Here is a 22,544-nt window from a genome sequence, read left to right on the forward strand (position 1 = left end):
GACAGTGTTGTAGAAAAAATTTGCTTCTTTCTAAACATTTCAGGTTTTTGATGAGCAATTTAAAAAAAGCCTTCGAAAAATTACCCCTCCCTCCCCCATTTCTCTACCCTTTGTCCTTTTCTCATCTACTGGAAAGTGGATGGGAAGGGATGGAAAAAACTACACACACACATATACATTTTTGGCTTTTGAAAATTTTTTGCAAGGGGTGAAAACATAAGGGTTCCACACACACCCCCAAATTTCCAAGGCAGCTCAATTGTGGGGCTGCTGCTCTTCCTGCTGCCCTTCTAGTGCCAAGGTAGACCAACGCCCTGTCACACTTTAACCCTTAAATGGCCAGCATTGCCAACGCCCATCATTGCATGGTGAGCCCAGCAGTGGGTGGGTGGGTAAGTTGGAATGGGATCAGTAATGAAGAATCTTCACTTTCGTTAGATAAAGTGCCCACCCTCGGCGTGGAGGAGAAGCCCCAGACCTCGCTCCTCCCAAACACAGCCATGCCAGAATGCAAACAAATATTAAAATCTTGTGATTTTTTTAAGCAAATCTCATGATTTTGAGGCCTGACTAGTGACTTCTGAATGTTGGGGCACAAGAGGGGCACCAAAGCTGATGGGCCCGCTCGGCCTTCTTGCCATCAGGACAGAGGCACCTGTGTGGGACCCGGGGTGGCTCGTGCCTCCCCACACTTGGGACAGACAATACTAAACATCTCATGGCTCCCCCTGGCAGCGCGTGGAGGGAAAGCCGCTCCCGAGCTATGGCCACAGAGTCTTCTTTTAGAAGATGACAGGACAAGGAGTAATGGTCTCAAGTTGCAGTGGGGGAGGGTTTAGGTTGGATATTAGGAAAAACTTTTTCACTAGGAGGGTGGTGAAACACTGGAATGCATTACCTAGGGAGGTGGTAGAATCTCCTTCCTTAGAAGTTTTTAAGGTCAGGCTTGACAAAGCCCTGACTGGGATGATTTAATTGGGGATTGGTCCTGCTTTGAGCAGGGGGTTGGACTAAATGACCTCCTGAGGTCCCTTCCAACCCTGATATTCTATGATTCTATGATTCAAGGGAGGCAGTGTGGCCTAGTGGGTAAAGCACTGAACTGGGGTGCAGCAGACTGGAAGTCTATGTCTGACTCTGCCACTGGGTGATCTTGAGCAAATCCCTTCCCTGCCCTCTGCCTCAGTTTCCCCATGTGTACAGTGGGGATGATGACACTGACCTCCTTTGGGAAGTGTTTTGCTGGACAGTGCTATGTAAGATGAATAATAATATTCTGGGCTAGCGGGGTAGGGGCGTCTCTCCTCTCTGGGGCACGGGTTCGAATCTGTCCCAGGGGAGCAGTGTCTGACAGTGGGGGTGGCTGTGGAGAGGGGCTCAGTCCAGTTCCTGTTGGGACAGCACCCGCGTTGCCTGCCGGCTGTGGGACCGGCACGGTGGGGCTACAGAGCCTGAGCTCCGCTCTGCCCCTAGATGGGTCCCTTCAGGGCAGGGCCGTTGGCGTGGGGGATGGGGGTGTGACGCAAGCCTTGGGCTCTGGGGCCGTCGAGCTGGCCCTTTCCCCAGTGCTGGAGTCCCCTCCACAAGGCCCAAAGCTCCCCAGGCCTGAATCCTGGCCCCACGGAGCCCGGCTCGGGGTGGGGGGGTGGGGGGTGTTTCCTGCAGCCGCACGGCCTCTCCGGTACAGCCAGTGGCCTTGGCACTCTGGGGCAAGGCAAGTCACTTTCCAGCCCCCACCCCTGGGGCCAGGGGGCACAGGCCAGCCCAGGGCTCTGAGGAAGATGGGGCGCGCCCTCCGCCCCTCTGGTTTAAACGTCGCTCTGTCCCATCCCCCCGCTCCACGGCCCCGGGCACAGCTCTCCTCTTTCTGCATCTTCCCCTCCTGCTCTTTAGGATCTGGCCCCCTGGGGTACCCAGGTGACAAGGAAACCCGCTCCCGGCTGGGGAGCCATGGTTGGCTTTTGGGCCCCAGGCGTCTGCATGGCCCTGGCTAACGAGCCCCCTGGGAGGGCAGCGCTGCCCGGCCTGGGCCCTGGGGCCTCGGCAGGAGCTGCCACAGAATGCCAGCGGCAAAGCTGCCAGTGGAGGCTTCTCCAGTGCCCTGCAGAGTGGGGGAACTGGGCTGAACTGGGGCCAGCGTCAAGGCCGTGGGAGGGGCCAGCCAGGTAAGGGGCTGGGTTCCCCACTGTTGGGTCCTATGGGGATGCTGGCTGAGTGTCCCTGTGCCCATGGCGTTAGAGGGATCGCAGGGACGAGGCTCTGGGGGCTGCTGGGAGTTTGGAGAGGGGTCCGTGTTCAGCTCCCATCTCCCCACACACGCTTCTGATCCAGAATGGCCTGGGTGCGAGACCTTCCCCTGGCTGGTGCCGAATGGCCAGTGTTTGCTGGGATGCTTTGGACCCGGCAGCTGCTCCCTGCCCCTGGGGGAGGTTCATCGCTGGGGCAGTGCTGCCAGCCCCAGAGACTGAGGGCCTGGGCCCCACAGCAGATCACTCTGTACTCCACCCCTTGCCCTGCCCGAGAAGGCGGGGAAGGCACTCTTGGCCAGTCCTTGGCTGTCAGCTAATGCCCGTCAGAGCATGGACCCATCCCCCTAGGGATGGGGTTGAGACCCCCAAACTCATGTCACACATAGGCCTGCTGGGCACTGGCAGTGGGGCAATCCCTTCTCTGCCAGGGACTGCAGGGGGAGGCTCTTGGGGCAGAGATGGGACCAGCGGGGCATCCCTGGCACAGCGGGGGAGCAGGTCTGTAGTCCTGGCCTGGAGAATCCGTTATCCACCGCTCATTACCCGCTGCCCAGTCAAGGCACCGAAAAGAAACCGTGTGATTGTAGGTGACCTATCGAGTGGCACCTAGTGTGACTCAGAGCGACATGGCTGGCACGAAGGGCTCGGTGAATGGGGAGGGCTGGCTGGGAGCGGGGCACTGACTGAGTCACTGGGCTCCCACAGCCAGAAGAATCTCGGCCCCGGCCTTGCACCACCCCAGGGCCCCAATCTCTGCTGAGGCCTTGCCCACCTCCCTGGCAAGAGGCCCAGCAGCCCTGGTCACTCCCAGGACTAGAGTCACTTGTATTCCAGTCACTCAGTTCATCCCTGGGGTTGAGATGTAGCCACTTCTGGGGTGGGGTGCAGGGGCTATTTATACAGGGATCCTTTGCCCAGCACTGAGATGCAGCCACCTCTGGGGTGGGACGGAGCAGCTCTTTAACAGCCACACAGCACAGTAGATTAGGACAAGTGAAGAATCCCACACCTAGTTGCACTGCGCTGCACAGAGCGTGGGGAGCTGGGCCAGGGAGCCGGGGGGGAGGGATAGCTCAGTGGTTTGAGCATTGGCCTGCTAAACCCAGGGTTGTGAGTTCAATCCTTGAGGGGGCCATTTAGGGATCTGGGGCAAAAATTGGGGACTGGCCCTGCTTTGAGCAGGGGGTTGGACTAGATGACCTCCTGAGGTCCCTTCCAATCCTGATATTCTATGATTCTATGACCAGGCTGCACTGCACATGGGCTCCTTAGTGACAAGCGCTCAGAAACTTAGATTTACAACCCCCAAAATAGCACAAATTGAGCACTATGCTGGGGCCGGCACAGACTAGAAGGGGCAAGTGCCCCCTACTGGGTCCTCCCACCCCACTCACTGCAGCCCCTAGCACCCCATAAGCTCCATCCATGCAGAGTAAGGGGACTGGCACATGGAATTGCAAGCCCAATAGCAAGGATTTCTGATGACTCTGGGGCGGGGGAGTGGAGAATTGCTAATATAGTTCCTATTTTTAAGAAATGGAAAAAAAACGTGGTCCAGGTATCTACAGGCCTTTTAATTTGACCTCAACTGTCTGCAGGGTCTTGGGTCAAATTTTGAGTGAGAAAGTAATGAAGGACAAAGAGGTGAACGGTAACTGGGATAAAATACAACCTGGTTTTACAATCGGTAGGTCCTGCCAGGCCAACCTGATCTGTTTCTCTGCGAAGATAACTGAGGTTTTAGACAAAGGAAATGCAGTAGATCTAATCCAGTGGTTCTCAAACTTTTTGTGTTGGTGACCCCTTTCGAACACCAAACCTCTGAGTGTGACCCCCCCCTTAAAAATTAAAAACACATTTTTGATATTTAACACTATGTTAAATACTAAATTTAAACCCTATTGCTTAAAATGAATTTACCTTTACTCACTGCTTTTAAATTAAGACTAAAACACAGTGGGTGGCGGGGCTCGGGGCTGACAACCCTGTGTGTGCTCCCGGCTGATAACCCTCAGCATGGCCGGGCTCTGCCTGAAAACCCATTACAGGGGTTGGGGCTCACAGCGTCCTGGAGGCCCCAGCTCAGGGCTCACAGCCCCACTCCTGGTTGGGGTCAGCACTTGCAACCCCATGTGGCAGTCGGACTCAGGGATCACAGCCCCGCTCCTGGCCAGGGCTGGGGTCTGAGCTTGCAGCCCTGTGTGGGGGTTGGAGTCGGGGCTCGCAACCACGATTCCCTGTCGGGGTCGGGGCTCACAGCCCGGCCCAGGGGTTGGGGTCAGGACTCACAGCTGCACACCGGGGTCGTGGCTCACAGCCCGGCGCAGGGGTCGGGGTCGGGACTCACAGCCGCACACCGGGGTCAGGGCTCACAGCCTAGCACAGGGGTCAGGACCCACAGCCGTGTGCCCGGGTTGGGGCTCGTAGCCCCGCAGCTCCACACAGGGGTCAGGGCTGACAGCCTGGTGCAGGGGTTGGGGCTTGCAACTTACAGCCGCGCGCTGGGGTCAGGGCTCGTGACCCCCCCACTTAACCGGGTTGTGACCCCCAGTTTGAGAACCAATGATCTAATCTATCTGGATGTAGGTGAGGCATTTGATACAATTGGGAAATTATTAGTTCAATTGGAGAAGATGGGCTTTAATCTGAGAATTGAAAGGTGGATAAGGAACTGGTGAAAAGGACGTGCAGAAAAGGACCTGGGGTTACAGCAGATGAGAAGCTGGAGGTGAGTCAGCAGTGTGCCCATGTTGCCAAAAAGGCTAACAGCATATTGGGCTGCATTAGTAGGAGCATTGCCCACAGATCGAGGGAAGTGATTATTCCCCTCTATTCAGCACTGGTGAGGGCCTCATCTGGAGTATTGCGTCCAGTTTTGGGCCCCCACTACAGAAAGGATGCGGACAAATTGGAGAGAGTCCAGCGGAGGGCAATGAAAATGAGTAGGGAGCTGGGGCACGTGACTTATGGGGAGAGGCTGAGGGAACTGTGGTTATTTTGTCTGCAGAAGAGAAGAGGGAGGGGGGATTTGATAGCTGTCATGGAATCCCCAGGCGATGCTCTGGAACTGCTCCCCATGAAGCCAGTCAGGACTCTGGGGAAGTCTCCTGTCTGTGAGCAGACTGTCTGCAGGACACACAGCTCACACAGCTTCCTGGGTCTGACCTCGGAGCATTCAGCATCCTCTGCCCCTCCGTGCGCTTCCCACAGCGAGTCTGCTCTGGCGGGGCTCCTGGGGAAGCCAGAGGGTCCTGCACCCCAACTTCGCAGTCAGATGTGACTCTCAGCCAGCCAGTAAAACAGAGGTTTATTAAACGACAGGAACATGGTCTAAAACAGAGCTGGTAGGTGCAGAGAACAGGACCCCTCAGCTGGGTCCATTTTGGGGGGCAGTGAGCCAGACAACCACATCTGCCCTTCGCTCCATGTCCCAGCCAGCCCCAAACTGAAACTCCCTCCAGCCCCTCCTCCTCTGGGCTTTGTTCCTTTCCCGGGCCAGGAGCTCACTTGATTCCCTTGTTCTCCAACCCTTTAGCTCTCACCTTGCAGGGGGGAAGGGCCCAGGCCATCAGTGGCCAGGAAACAGGGTGTCGGCCATTCTCTGTGTCCAGACCCCTGCACACACCTGCCCTCTAGGGCTCTGCAGTGATCAGACACCCTTCTCCCACCACCTAGATACTTAAGAACTGCAAAGGGGAAATTGAGGCACCCCCACACTATTCAGAGGAAACATTAAGAACAGTCCCACTTCGTCACATCAGCGCCCCCCCGCAACTCCCCTTCTGAGTCCCTGATGTGGGTCTCCCTCCTGACCCCTATCTGCTGTTCACAAACTCATCCACTAGTGCCCCTGCACTGCGCAGATCTTTAGGCTTCCGGTCCACTAACCACACCTTAAGGTCTGGAGGGCAGATGTCATACAGCTGCCCCAACCCCACCAGGTTACACACCTCCTCTGCGGTAGTGGCCCCTGTGCCCTTCCCCCACCTACGGAGATATTCCCCCAGCAGATTGGTGACCTCCTTGTAAGTGACACCTGGGGTCTTGCGTACACCCCGGAATCGTTTCCTGTACGCCTCGGGGGTCAGTTCAAACTTCAGCAGCAAAGCCTGTTTGAACAGGTCATAGTCCCCCATCTCAATACCATCCATTTGGCTGAAGGGCTCTATGGCCTTGGGATCCAGCAGGGGGGTCAGATAGTGTCATAACCATACAGCTCAGGGTAGCCTAGAATTCCGCCTTACCTAGTGTTGGCCCATTCCCAGCTTCTGGCAAACAGAGGCTAGGTACACTTCAGAGCTTGGTTTTGCATCCCTGCTCATCCTGACTAATTCATGAACTTATCTAGTTCTTTTTTAAACCCTGTTATAGTCTTGGCTTTCACAACTTCCTCTGGCAAGGAGTTCCACAGGTTGACTGTGCATTGTGTGAAGAAATACTTCCTTTTGTTTGTTTTAAACCTGTTGCCTATTAATGTCGTTTGATGACCTCTAGTTCTTGTGTTATGAGAAGCAGAAATAACACTTCCGTATTTACTTTCACCCCATTAGTCTTCTCTTTTCCAAGATGAAAAGTCCCAGTCTTCTCTCTTCTTGTAAGGAAGCTGTTCCATACCCGTAATAATTTTTGTTGCCCCTTTCTGTATCTTTTCCATTTCCAATATATCTTTTTGAGATGGGGCGACCACATCTGCACACAGTATTCAAGATATGAATGTAGTGTGGATTTATATAGAGGCAATATGATATTAATTCAGCTTATGCTCAAATAAATTGATTAGTCTCTAAGGTGCCACAAGTCCTCCTTTTCTTTCTGTTAATGTTGCATTTGTTTAATCACTGTACAGTGCCTAGCACAACAGATCTTTGTCCATGACTAGGGCTCCTGGGCACTATGCTAATACAAATAAATAATAACAATGATGATGCAGAATAGACCTGAGCTCTCCCTCCTGTAGCTGGGCTGGCTCTGCAGAGTTAAGATGAGCAAAATGCAACAAATCCTCCCCCTTCTCATTTTTGTCACGACCGTCACAGCTCTGATTCCAATACACACACACACAGAGCAGGCCAGCTAAGGAGATGCCATTTTTAGCCAGTCACGTTTCAGAGCAAAAGCACATCATGGGACTGAAGTGACAACTTGCCGGCGGGGTAGTAAACATATTTTCTCATGGGCAACCAAATCTGAGATTCAGGTTGACTCTAGACTGTGCAGTCCTTTAAATTCTGTCTTATTTAGACTTATAATCTTGGGGGGAAGGATTTTTTTAGATGGCTGATGCATTCAAATTGTGTGAATTGCAGTGAAGACAGGAGAGAATCTAACTCTTTGTGTTTTTGGTTTGTTTGTTTTAACTAAAACATCAGGAACCAAGTTCTTCATACAGATCATGAGCCACAAGGTAGGTGTAAAAGTGTTGACCTCTCAGGCAGGTGGAGGGGCTCAGGATAGAGTATTACTTTAAGCGTGTATAAGAAAAGATAACTGAGCTGCCCAACCTTTGTGAGCCAGGAAGGCTGGAGTGGGGGCGTAACTCAGCTGTGTGTGGTTCCTTTTATTTATTTAGTGTATGCGATCCAGCTAAGCCTCAGCCTTCTTATCAGTGATGTTCAAGGCATGAAGACCTCCAGGAAGTTGCCATTTTGCAGTCCTCCACAGTGTGCATCATGGTTTGTGGGTTCCCACATTGACCTAGTGGACTATGTCCCCCAGCTGCAGCATGTCTGTGGTCTGGAGAAATGGATGATCCAACTAGCAGATCAAATTTGCTGTGTGAGGTACAAACTGGTTACAAAGCTACAGTCATGTCTTGTGCAGCCAGGGCCTAAATCAGTTTCCTGGGGATCATCCCAGTGAAGTGACTGTTCTTATTAAGGCCCTGTCCTTGCCATAATTCATAATTGACTTTATTACCAGTGGCTGGCTCCAAAATGCGTTTTGCTACAGACGCAACATGGTTAATATCCTGTTAGTACTAGGGCTGTCAAGCAATTAAAAAATGTAATCACGCACTTAAAAATAATAGAATACCATTTAAATATTTGTGGATGTTTTCTACATTTTCAAATATATTTATTTCATTTACAACACAGAATACAAAGTGTACAGTGCTCACTTATATTTCTTTTTTATGACAAATATTTATACTGTACAAAAAGACAAAAGAAATAGTGTTTTTCACTTGACCTAATACAAGTAATATAGTGCAATCTCTTTATCACGAAAGTAGAACTCACAAATGTAGAATTATGTACAAAAAAATTGCATTCTCAAACAAAATGATGTAAAACTTTAGAGCCTACAAGTACACTCAGTCTTACTTCTTGCTCAGCCAATTGCGAAGACAAACAAGTTTGTTTACATTTACAGGAGAGAATGTGTCCATGCTGATGATGAGTTCTGCTCAATAACGATCCAAAGCAGTGTGGCCCAACACATGTTCACTTTCATCATCTGAGTTAGATGCCACCAGCAGAAGGTTGATTTTCTCTTTTGGTGGCTTGGATCTGTAGTTTCCACATTGGAGTATTGCTCTTTTAAGACTTCTGAAAGCATGCTCCACACCTCGACCCTCTCAGATTTTGGAAGGCACTTCAGATTCTTAAACCTTGAGTCGAGTACTGGAGCTATCTTTAGAAATCTCAGATTGGTACCTTCTTTGCGTTTGGTCAGATCTGCAGGGAAAGTGTTCTTCAAATGAGCAACCTGTGCTGGGTCATCATCCGCGACTGCTATAACAGGGAATCTGTGGCGGCGTGCGGGGAAACAGCACAGGGGGCGCACCGCTCTCCCCCAAGGAGTTCAGTCACACACATTATATTTTTAACAAGCGTCATCCGCATGGAAGCACGTCCTCTGGAACAGTGGCTGAGGCAGGAAGGGGCATACGAATGTTCAGCATCTCTGGCATGTAAATACCTTGCAATGCCGGCTACAAAAGTGCCATACAAATGCCTGTTCTCACTTTCAGGTGACATTGTGAATAAGAAGTGGGCAGCATATCTCCCGTAAATGTCAACAGACTTGTTTCTCTCAGTGATTGACTGAACAAGAAGTAGGAGTGAGTAGATGTGTAAGGTCTAAAGTTTTACATTGGTTTGTTTTTGGGTGCAGTTATGTAACAAAAAAATCTACATTTGTAAGTTGCACTTTCACGATAAAGAGATTGCACCTCAGTACTTGTATGAGGTAAATTGAAAAATACGATTTCTTTTGTTTATCATTTTTACAGTGCAAATATTTGCATTAAATAGAATAGAGTGAGCACTGTACCTTTTGTATTCTGTGTTGTAACTGAAATCAATATATTTGAAAATGTAGAAAACATCCCAAAATGTGTAATACACAATAGAATACCAATTGAAATGTAACTGCGATTCATTTTTTTAATAATTTTTTTTTGAGTTGATGGCGTGAGTTAACTGTGATTAATCGACAGCCCTAATTAGTACCATGGTCAGGTAAGGGTGCTGCCCTCTCCAGAGGCATAGCCAGGTGTATGGTGTTGGTTTGAGGCATTGGGGACTTTTTCCCCCCTTAGTAGTTCATGGATGCACGGGCTTGGTGCTCTGGAACCATTGAATGAAGTTCAGGGCTTGTCTACGCTTCCGCTTAAGTTGATGTAACTTATGTCGGTCACGGACATGAAAAAGCCACCCCCCTGAGCTGTCCGCACCGGTGCTAAGTCAGTGGGACACACACTCATTCTGTCATAGCTTCCACCTTTCGCTGAGGTGGAGTAATTATGCTGACAGGAAAGCGCTCTCTGGTCTTCATAGTGCGTTTACACTACTGCCCTTCATTAGTGCAGCTACAGTGAGTCTGGTGAAGAGTAGCCCCCGGACCAGGACCCTCTTGCAGTGTGACTACCCCTCGGGGCACACTCTCACTAGGACAAGCCTCCTGGGCTTCAGCTCCTCCTTGGTCTGACCTCGGAGCATTCAGCATCTCTGTTGCATGCCATAAGCTCCCTGCAGTGAGCCACCTGAATAGGACACCTGGGGAAACCTTACACGCCCTCCAAAGGGGCCATGCACCCCCGACTTCAGTAGTCAGGAGTGACTCTCAGCCAGCGGTGTAAAACAGAAGGGTTTATTAGTTGTCTGGAACACAGCATAGAGCAGAATCTTGTTAGCACAGAAAGCAGGAAGTTACAGCAAAGTTCATCTTGAGGAGACCCAGAGCCACGGGTTCTCCTCCTGAGTCCCAAACCAGGAGTCTGACCAGCCTCCAGCAGCCCACCTTCAGTCACACTCAGTTGCCCCTCCTCCATCCTGTATGCTGTTCCCCAGGCAAACCGGTCACCTGGCCTCCACCTCTCTTTGTTCTCCAATTCCTCCCACTGGCTCTTGCAGAGGATGGGCCCCGGCAATCAGTTGCCAAGATACATCTATTGTCTGGGCCCAGGGAGCTAGAAGGCACTTGCACCTTCCCTCTTGGGGTATCTGCAAAGGTCACACACCCTTATCCCACCACCTAGATACTTGTGCAACACAATGGGAAAACTGAGGCGTGCACAGTATTCATACAAACACTAAGACACTTCCCACTTTGTCACAAGTAGCCATTTGTCCTAAGTACCTATGTCAGTCTTTCTCAATGGCCTGTCCCTCAGATCTCCCCGACACTGTTTAGAAAGGCTGCAAGCTTTGGATTCACCAAGGGCAAGTCATGCCTGACCAGCCTGATTGCCTTCCAGGATGAGATAACTGGCTCTGTGGATATGGGGAAAGCAGTGCATGTGATATATCTTGACTTTAGCAAAGCTTTTGGTACGGTCTCCCACAGTATTCTTGCCAGCAAGTTAAAGTAGTATGGATTGGATGAATGGACTATAAGGTGGATAGAAAGCTGGCTAGATTGTTGGGCTCAACGGGTAGTGACCAATGGCTCCAAGTCTAGTTGGCAGCTGGTATCAAGAAGAGTGCCCCAGGGGTCAATCCTGGGGCTGGTTTTGTTCAACATCTTTATTAGTGATCTGGATGATGGGATTAATTGCACCCTAAGCAAGTTTGCAGGTGACACTAAACTGGGGGGAGAAGTAGATACACTGGAGGGTAGGGAAGGGTCCAGAGTGACCTAGACAAATTGGAGGATTGGGCCAAGAGAAATCTGATAAGGTTCAACAAGGACAAGTGCAGAGTTCTGCACTTAGGAAGGAAGGAAATCCCATGCACTGCTACAGACAGGGGACCGACTGGCTAAGCAGCAGTTCTGCAGAAAAGGACCTGGGGATGACAGTGGATGAGAAGCTGGATATGAGTCAGCAGTGTGCCCTTGTTGCCAAGAAGGCCAATGGTATATTGGGCTGTATTAGTAGGAGCATTGCCAGCAGATGGAGGGAAGTGGTTATTCCCCTCCATTTGGCACTGGTGAGGCCACACCTGGAGTGTTGCGTCCAGTTTTGGTCCCCCCACTACAGAACAGATGTGGACAAATTGGAGGGAGTCCAGCGGAGGGCAACGAAAATTATTAAGGAGCTGGGGCACATGACTTATGAGGAGAGGCTGAGGGAACTGGGGTTATTTAGTCTGCAGAAGAGAAGAGTGAGGGGGAATTTGATAGCAGCCTTTAACTACCTGAAAGGGGGTTCCAAAGAGGATGGAGCTAGGCTGTTCTCAGTGGTAGCAGATGACAGAACAAGAAGCAATGGTCTCAAGTTGCAGTGGGGGAGGTCTAGGTTGGATATTAGGAAACACTATTTCACTAGGAGGGTGGTGAAACACTGGAATGGGTTCCCTAGGGAGATGGTGGAAACTCCATCCTTAGAGGTTTTTAAGGCCCGGCTTGACAGAGCCTTGGCTTGGATGATTTAGTTGGTGTTGGTCTTGCTCTGAGCAGGGGGTTGGACTAGATGACCTCCTGAGGTCCCTTCCAACCCTGATATTCAATGATTCTAAGCTGGTCCCTGGTATCAAAAAGGTTGAAAAATACTGATTTATGTAATCAATCTGGCCCGTCCTCCTTACTTCCAGCTATCTAGAAAACCTCCCACAGTCCGTTGGCCCATGTTCCTTCTGTGCATGCCCTCTGTACATTGATACAAACGCGGATAAATAGCATGGAAGGTGTGAGGGGAGACACATTTGTGATGGCAAGAAAACTGCTGCATGGACACAAACTGAATCCTGAAGAAGAGGTCTATGTATGCTTGAAAGCTTGTGTGTCTCACTATCAGAAGTTGGTCCTCCCCTACCTTGTCCCTTCTGTGTAACTGTTAAGTGATTAAGGTGACTCGTGCCTGTCTCTGGGTCATAGTATGGACTAGGAGGGAACATTTTCAAAAAGTGCCTGTGACTTAGCCCCTCACTATGTTCAGAGAGTGTTGGGCTCTTAAGCACCTGCCAACCTCTGCACTTTACAGGGCCAAGTGCACTGTAGTGCAAATTGCATCCTTAACTCCAGACATGTTTGTTTTAGTTTGATGTTTTTCTAAATCCAGCAGAGATGGCCTTGGAGTATGAAGGTAAATGCAAAAGGATTTACTTCAGAATGCCGTGCTTCTGCCAGTCCTTAGCATGTCACTGCTGGACAACTAGTTCATTTGGTAGCTTCAAGGGTTTTTATAGTAATGTTTATTTCCAGCTCACTGTTCTGCATAAGTACAGTCATTAATATGTACCGGCCACTCTGCACTACTGATTGCGCTTTCCTCATTTTTAATTGAATATTCCACTCACCCAAAATCCGAAGTGAATTTGGTTGGGTTCACACAGTGAGTGCCAACTTAGCAGTTTAGCATTTTTATCTCGGCTATTAAAAATTGATGGCTTAACCCCGTTAGAGGGCAGCTCCAGTACCTAGTATGCTTCCACTCTTGTTAATTGTGTTGATGATGAACTTAGATCTTGTTTTACAGAATGTTTTCTTTTGTCTTTTTATTCCTTCTCTTCCAGTTGATGCTTTGGATCCAGAGAGGTTAATACAATGTCCCTATGATAAGTATCATCGAATCAGGGCCTGTTGGTTTCCCTATCATCTGATAAAGTGCAGGAAGGTAGGATGCATCCGATGAAGTGAGCTGTAGCTCACGGAAGCTTATGCTCAAATAAATTGGTTAGTCTCTAAGGTGCCACAAGTACTCCTTTTCTTTTTGCGAATACAGACTAACATGGCTGTTACTCTGAAGGTAGGATGGGATGTTAAGGTCTCTAATGCACTTGGGAAATCATATTTTTGTAAATGCTAATGCATGGTGAGCTCAGTACGCTGTGCTGCCTTTTGCTAGAAGGATGCCTTCACTTGCTATTAGGCTGGAAGAAGCCGTCTTTATTTCATATTTATATCGCTCATCCATTTACCACTTAGTAAAAGCATCCAGTTCATATTTAGTAATGCCCTTCAGATCAGTGCATTTACCCTGAAGAAAGGTGAAACAGGTTCTTCAGAATACCTAGCTCAGTGATGGGATCCTATTCTCTTCCAACAGTTCACTCATGGGACCAGGCTATTTACTTCCCACTTCAGGCCATGGAGCAAATGCAGCCAGTGTTATATGGATGCCTTCTGGCTGGCCAAAGCAGAAGTGATCTGATGTTGCAGTTAATTCTTTACTTTGCAATCAGAGCAGGAGAGCTGCTAAGCCATCTTTTTTCATATTGCTAATAACTCTATTCAGTGTACATCTGTCTGCAAGTCCCACTTCGCAGTCTTCTATCCTGGGCGAGAATGCTGTATATTTAAGAGGAGAATCTGCTCCTTTCTTTTGTCCTCTCAGTCTAGTATCTTATTTTAAGCTCTCCAGTGCCAGTGTATATTAGTTGTACAGGTATAAGCACACTTATACTGGTATAACTGCCTCCACGTGTTAAGATGATGTACTGGTATGATGGTATTGGTTAGGAATCACACCCCTAGCCAACATCGCTCTAGTGATAGAAAAGCCATGCAGAGCAAGCCTGAGCAGTGGGTTCGTCCTCTTTGTATTCTTGCTCTTTTCTAAGGGTAAAGGCTCTTCATTCAGTGGGGGACAGTAGTGCTCTTCTATGTCCACACTAGTTTACCTATACTGGCAAAATGCTCCCAATATAGATGTGGCCTCAGCTGGAACATTGAGTAACTTCCCTCCTGTTTCAGAAGGGTTAAATTAACTGCAAAGACTTAAGCTCTAGAGCAGGCAGAGACTTATCATAGAATATCTGGGTTGGAAGGGACCTCAGGAGGTCATTTAGTCCAACCCCTGCTCAAAGCAGGACCAATCCCCAATTAAATCATCCCAGCCAGGGCTTTGTCAAGCCTGACCTTAAAAACCTCTAAGGAAGGAGATTCCACCACCTCCCTAGGTAACCCATTCCAGTGCTTCACCACCCTCCTAGTGAAAAAGTTTTTCTTAATATCCAACCTAAACCTCCCCCACTGCAACTGGAGACCATTACTCCTTGTTCTGTCATCAGCTACCACTGAGAACAGCCTAGCTCCATCCTCTTTGGAACCCCCTTTCAGGTAGTTGAAAGCAGCTATCAAATCCCCCCCTCCTTCTTCTCTTCCGCAGACTAAACAATCCCAGTTCCCTCAGCCTCTCCTCATAAGTCACGTGTTCCAGTCCCCTAATCATTCTTGTTGCCCTCCGCTGGACGTTTTCCAATTTTTTCACATCCTTCTTGTAGTGTGGGGCCCAAAAGTGGACACAGTAGTCCAGATGAGGCCTCACCAATGTCGAGTAGAGGGGAACGATCACGTCCCTCGATCTGCTGGCAATGCCCCTACTTATACATCCCAAAATGCCACTGGCCTTCTTGGCAGCAAGGGCACATTGTTGACTCATATCCAGCTTCTCGTCCACTGTAACCCCTAGGTCCTTTTCTGCAGAACTGCGGCCGAGCCTTTTGGTCCCTAGTCTGCAGCGGTGCATGGGATTCTTCCCTCCGAAGTGCAGGACTCTGCACTTGTCCTTGTTGAACCTCATCAGATTTCTTTTGGCACAATCCTCCAACTTGTCTAGGTCCCTCTGTATCCTATCCCTACCCTCCAACCTATCTACTTCTCCTCCCAGTTTAGTGTCATCTGCAAACTTGCTGAGGGTGCAATCCACGCCATCCTCCAGATCATTAATGAAGATACTGAACAAAACCGGACCCAAGACCGACCCTTGGGGCACTCCACTTGATACTGGCTGCCAACTAGACATGGAGCCATTGATCACCACCCATTGAGCCCGACAGTCTAGCCAGCTTTCTATCCACCTTATAGTCCGTTCATCCAGCCCATACTTCTTTAACTTGCTGGCAAGAATATTGTGGGAGACCATGTCAAAAGCTTTGCTAAAGTCAAGGAATAACACATCCACTGCTTTCCCCTCATCCACAGAGCCAGTTATCTCATCATAGAAGGCAATTAGATTAGTCAGGCATGACTTGCGCTTGGTGAATCCATGCTGACTGTTCCTGATCACTTTCCTCTTGTAAGCAGAATCGGGATGAGCTCCACCCTGACATCTGGTGGTGAGGTGTGGCAAGTTGTGGAAAAGAACTTCAGGGGCCGATCTCATTTGCATAGGCACACCCACCCCGCCTAGAATGAGGCTATAGCTGCCCAAATGGTCACTTTGGCTGCTGTGGGATCCCCATTGTCTCTGTTATTGGGGCAGGAAGAATAAATTGTTATTACCCTGATTATGGGAATCAAGGACAGGGGAACTGTACTTGGCCTTTTGTTATGATGGAGGGACTCGCCATCAACTAAGTAGCACTCACTAGGCAAGGGACATGGGTTCCAAAACGCTGTGAAGGGAGAGAGGCTGGGGATGGGTATTAATATTTGGTGGCATGCCCCCCCCCTCTTGTGAGGGCTTTACATGCTAATTGCACTTCCTCCTCTTTCCACTATAATTTTGATTCTATTAGGAGTCTAGTTACAGGCTGCTGAGCTGGCTCAACCATTAGAAGAAAACCACTCGCCCCCTTCAGGCGAACGCCAGGTGGCGAAGCTCCAGGCCCAAGGTGACAGCATGAAGCAGAGTTCAAATCAGAGTCCTGGTGTTACCGTAACACCGGCATGGCAGTCGGTGGCAGGTTGCCAAAGCTCAGGCTCCAGGCCCCGCCCTGCCCTCACCCTGTAGCCCCCTTATCGGCCAGGGAGAGCCTACAGATAACGAGGGATCAATGAAGAGCAGCCGCCCTCTATCCCACACAGGCTCACAGATGAGCCCAGGATGCTGTTAACAGCCACCCAAGGGACAAAGGGTGTTGGATCAATGGGCCCCAGATTCCTGCCAGGGCAGCCATCTCCTCTCACCCCAAAGCTCTGGCACAGAAGGAAAGGCTGCCTGGGAGAACCCCTTGGCAGGGAGCTTTGCTCAGGACGCAAGGGTCCCTCTGCCGGCTCTCGTGCAGGGTGTCCACTGAGGCATGGGGCAGAAGCAGTCAGGTTAATCCAGCTCTGGATTGCCTTTGCACTGCAGCAGCAGCCTCTGAAGACTGATCAGCAAGCAAGGCCACGCCCTGATAAGAGGGCTGGACAGACAGATGCTGTGTGGAAAGGCCAAGCAAAGTGCCCGTGGCCTTCCCCACCCCACCCCACCAGCCCAGCCTTCCCTGCCCAGCATCTGCCAATCCCAGCCTAGCCTTTGCCCCTTCTAGCCCACCGCCCATGCCCCCCATGTCCCAGCCCCCCAATTTTTCCCACCCAGCACCTGCTTCCCCCAACCCAGCCTCCCGCAACCAACACCCCCTCAACTTCCCACCCAGTGCCTGCCACCCTCCTTCCAGCACCTGCTGCTGCCACCGCCCCACCCCCTTCCCCATAAGCCTTCCCTGACACCCTCAGCCAGCCTTCCCTCCCCCCACCCAGTCAGTCTTCCCCATTTGCCACCTCACTCTCTCCAGCCTGCCCTGCCCCACCCAGCATCCCACCCCACAACCCACCCTTTCCCACCCAGTGGCTCAGCTAAGCCTTGCAGCTCCCCTCATTAACAGTGGCAGCTACTTCAGAGGACATCTCTGTGCTGGTTGTTGCTGGCGTACTTTGGAGCTAATAGGCACACAGAGCCCACCATCTATGCAGCGTCACCAGCTTCAGAGCTCAGAAGTGAGGCCCCCAAAATCATGGGATTACAAAACTGATCAGTTTGGGTTCTTTATTTATCCCTCCATGGAGCTGCTGGACTGTGCTCCCCAGCCATGAGCACTAGACACTGACTTCATTGGCTAAGCAAAAACTGGAATTCTCACAAATTCACATGACTCCAGGAGCTGGGACTTTAAGAAAGCCACCAGTTCTCCTGAGAGTCAGTGACCTTGGCTGTGCTCAGGGGAGGCTCAGCTCTGTTCCCAGGTGCCCAGCTGTGCCCTGCTTGGGAGCACTCTGTCATAAGTGTGATACTGGGGAGAAAGGAGCACACAAGGGGCATGGCCCATGCCTGAGAGACAGCTGGACACATTTCCATGTGCAGCATCAGGTTTAAAATGTACCAGACCTTAATAAAGTGGGAATTTTCTGTAACATTTTTAAATAATTCTATGCATGCCTCAGTTTCCCTCTGTACTTCACACTGTTACCCAATGGGTCTGGAGGGTTAAAATGCCCATGGGGCAAAGCAGGAGACATGAGGTTCCTGGACTTTCAGAAAGCCTTTGACAAAGAGCCTTTGGTGGGGGTCCTAAGCAAAGTAAGCAGTCACGGGATAAGAGGGAAAGTCCTCTCACGGATCAGTAACTTAAAAGACAGGAAGCAAAGGATAGGAATAAATGGTCAATATTCAGCATGGAGAGAGGTAAACAGTGGTGTCCCCCAGGGATCTGTACGGGGGGGATGTTCAACATATTCATAAATGATCTGGAAAAGGGGGTAAATGGTGATGTGGTAAAAAGTGCAAATGATAGAAACTTACTCAAGACAGATAAGTCCAAAGCAGACCGTGAAGAATTACAAAGGAACCTCAGACAACTGGGTGACTGGGCAACAAAATGGCAGATGAAATTCCATGTTGGTAAGTGCAAAGTAATGCTCATTGGAAAACATAATCCCAACAATACATATAAAATGAGGGGGGTTTACCATATCAATGATGAGCTGTTACTACTCAAGAAAGATCCTGGGGTCACTGTGGATAGTTCTCTGAAAGCATCTGCTCAGTGTGCAGCAGCAGTCAAAAAAGCGAACAGAATATTAGCAGGGATCAGCACTGTCGACTTTGGGCCTGCAGGGGGATCCGTCAAGTCTGGTGCCACTGGACCCTCCTGCTAGAGAGTGCCAGGTGGAGCAGCAGGAGCTTCCTTCCATCCTGGACACGTTTGAGGTGGCCAGGGACTTGATTGCCATGATGGCACCGCAGTTTCCCACCAGGCAAGATAGACCTCCGGCACCACAAGGCACGGCGCCGTCCAGAAGCAAGCCCATGATGATGAAGCTCTGCTCGCCTTCCCCACGGCACCATCCTCCAACACTGTCCTGCTTGGACCACCCTGCCAGATTGGCTGAAGAAGTTAGCTGTCTGGTTCTTAAACTCAGCAGCACCAGTCGCTCGCTGGGTGCTCAGTGATTCTCTGCCTCCCTGGGCCCAGCTCTTGCCAAGCCCTGCTTCTGCTCTGTTCCTCCACAGCTTCAGCCCAGATCCTGTCCTACACCCAGCCTTGCTCCTGCCTCAGAACCAGCCCTGCTCCCTTCTTCCCTGCCCCCGGTGATCCGGTTCTGACCCTTGGCTCTGATTCCTGACTCCGACTCTCTCTTGATTCTAGAGTGACCAGATATCCCGATTTGATAGGAACAGTCCTGATCTGGGAGTCTTTTTCTTATATAGGTTCCTATTACCCCACCCCCATCCCAATTGTTCACATTTGCTGTCTGGTCACCCTACTTGATTCTTGGCTCTGCCATTTGGATTCTGACTCTAGTTCGAATCTTTGGATCTGCTTCTTGGTTTTGGCCCCGTCTCAATCCCTGCTTTTGGCTTTTGGACACTCACCACTAGGCATGACTCCCAGTCTGACCACTATGCCTGACCACCTACAACCCGGTCTCCTGACATGTGCTCAGTCTGGTTTGTGGTTTAACCATCTGATGAGTTCCATGTAACCTTGTGCATGTCTTTGTGAGGAAACCAAGTATCACCAATAATCAGTGCATGTTACTGCACAGCGATTCTCAAACTGTGGGTCGGGATCCCTTTTTAATAGGGTCACCAGGGCTGGAGTTAGGCTTGCCTGGGCCCAGGGCTGAAGCCCAAGCCTGAGCCCTGGGCAGCAGGGCTGAGACTTGGGCTTCAGCCCTGGGATCAGGTTACAGCTCCCCCCACCCCCTGCCTGGGCCTGAAGCCCTTGGGTTTTGACTTTGGCCCCTTCTGGCCCGGGGGAGCTAGGGCTTGGGCGGGCTCAGGGTTTGGTTCTCCCTCCTGGGGTCGCGTAGTAATTTTTGTTGTCAGAAGGGGGTCGTGGTGCAATGAAGTTTGAGAACCCCTGTTACAGCAAGTTCTCATCTTTCTCTATTAGCGTTTGCCAGCCTAATGCCATGTGGGAAGTGGTTTTGTTTTGCTGTATGGGGTGGCTTGCTGCATCAGGGCCTCTAGTGGTGGAGCAGGTACGGGCTCTGGCTGGGAGTTCAGATGTGGGAGTTCAGATGGGGGGCAAGGACTACGCCCAGGTGTCCTTGCCCCCCCCTCCGGCCTGGAGGCACTCGCAGCAGCTCTGTGTACTAGGCCCAAGTGTCCTTGGCCCCCGGCCTGGAGGCACTCGCAGCAGTTATGCTGAGGATCTGCAACAATATGTTGCAGAGTCAGACTGCCTGAAACTAAACAAGGCCAAACAGGGCAGATATGGAAGACCAATGCTGAATAAAGCAGCTTTATGTATGGTTTAACAAATGATACAGAGAACAAGGGAACTAGCTGGGAACTGGATTGGCTGGCTATATGGATACTTAGGGCAGCTTGCTGTTGGATAGGTATGCTGGGAAAAAGGATGTATAAAAGCCTGTGTAACTTCCTGCTCTGGGTGCAGGATTGGAGATTTTATTCTCCCTGTACCTTTTTGCAGCTGCAAATAAACTTTTCTGCTTCTTCACCCCATTGTGATTATTGGGTGTAGCACACCGGGTAACGAACCAACCTCTCGGCACTCGGTGCCGGCAACAATGCAACAATGCCGGCAAAAAGTGTCATGTTTTCTCTAGTGACGTGCTAACATATTTTGTCACCAGGATAAATAATTCTAATGAATTACCACAGATTTACATTGGTGTAACTGAAATTATGCATTCAATATCCTGTTTCAGGTTAGTAAAAATAAAAGAATGCTGTGGGTTTTGTGGACATGTACAAGATACAGATTTATAAAAACAACATGAAAACAGGGAAAGGGGAAGCCTTATTGAAGCTGTTGGGCATACCAGTTGTCCTTTATTCACGATCAATGTAAAAACAATCAAGCTCTTTTGTGGAATAGATGGCTGACTTAATAGAAGTCACCATCAAGTAAAGCTGGAATAGGAGTTGAGCAGTACAGTGGAAGGGGCTTTCACTGGGGTCTGAATGCAAATGCAGGTGTATGGAGTTCGGGGCAGAGCGGGGAGGAAGAGAGGGAGTGTGACACCGCAGAAGCACAAAGGAGCCCCAGGGAAGTATTTGTAGTGTGATCTCAGAAAAAGTTGAGAGAGAGAGAGAGAGAGAGAGCGTGCGCGCTTTATGGGAGACTGCTAGATAGAAAGAGGCTTGGAATTGTGAGCCAAGAAACTATTCCTGCTGTCGTTAGGGAAATAGAACTTCGTGTACATTCTTTGTAAATAAGCAGGATTGTGTCAAAAAAATGCCTGACTCCATCATCCATTTCTCCCCCTAATGGAAACAACTCACAAGACCCAAAATATTCACTAATTGCTCAGGTCAAAAGGGATAACAATATTGTGAATTCTTTTGTTTTCCTGTTCTTAGATAAAGAATAGACCTGCTTCAGTAAAGAACCATAAACACTGAAAATACTGTTTTGTTCTCTCAGAGCTAGCTCTCAGTAGATCTAGAAAATAAGAGTGTTTGTTGTTATACAATCCTTAGAATTCAATTATTTGCACAAATCATTTTAATTTTTCTCTGATTAGGATTCAAAAATAAGCAATTAGATATTCTGTATAGTGTTTAGGACATTTGTAGGATTAAAATCAGCATGTATTCTGTATACATGGCTTTACCATATGTGCAACCTCACATCTACACTTCTAAGAGGACCACATTTCCTGAAGCAGTTTCAAACCACTTCAAGCTAGGACAGTTTTAAGCTACTTTATGTTTCAAATGTGAATGGTGTCCGCTGTGTCCATTAATTTTTTTAAATTATGACCATGATCTAAGATCCACATTTTCAGAATTTTCTTACATCATTCATATGCTTGGATGCATAAGGCTGCTTTCCTGAACTGCGGTCCATATTTGGAACTGTCTTTATAGTGTAGACTCAACCACCCTCCTTATACAGTTTGGAAGTTGTTCGATACACTCTCGGGACCAGATTTACTCTTCTTTACACAGATTTGGGCCCTAGTCGGGGAGCGACGTACTCATGTAACCGAGCAGCAGAATTTGGCCCTCCTATGGGTTCAGTCTCTCAGTTAGGCCTGTCTTTTTATCTTATCTATTGATATAGCATCCATCCCGAGAGTAGAAGAGCAGCTGTCCCATTTCAGACAAGATACATCAATACCTATATTGATTGTTCCTTTTGAGAAATAAGAAAATAGAGTAAAAGTAAAATGTACTTTTTCTCCCAAATCTATGTGCCATTCCTGATCTTGATTGAACAGGGGAGAGCGTCTTTCCTCTGGATTAAGAATCCAGCTGAGACAACTACCCCAGCCCCACACATTCTACAAGGGAATCCAAAGTCAGAGCAGTGGCATTCAGTGAAGGGTAGCTGCTCTCTTTGAACATCCTGATAGATGAAATAAAGGACTGGGGGTCATCATTAAAAGTACCTTAAATGGGAGCTCAATCCCCAGAGCTATGATTGCCGAATCAGGAAAAAACAAGAAAGTACGTCCTCTCAGGGATTGGCATATTCAAGTTTACAAGAGAGACGATAAAGACTGGCCATGACGTAGAAAAATCAAAATTCAAGTTCCCCAGTAAGAAAAGAGCCTGAGTAATAGTCAGCTAAAGAATGGAAGGGACCAGTTGACCCAGGAAGTTACAAGAGCCTTTATTAAAATGGAGAGCTACTTTTGTCCTTCTGTCTGCTTGCTTCTGGCCAAGGTTGGCTCAGGAATAGAGGGGGAATCTCTTGGGGTCCAGCAACTCTGCTGGCTTGGGAAAGTGTGCACTGCATCACCCACTCCTCCCTATGTGAGACAATCTCTGTGCCTCTGTTTCGATAG

This window comes from Caretta caretta, chromosome 20 (genome assembly GCF_965140235.1).
Source record: "Caretta caretta isolate rCarCar2 chromosome 20, rCarCar1.hap1, whole genome shotgun sequence".
NCBI lineage: Eukaryota > Metazoa > Chordata > Testudines > Cheloniidae > Caretta > Caretta caretta.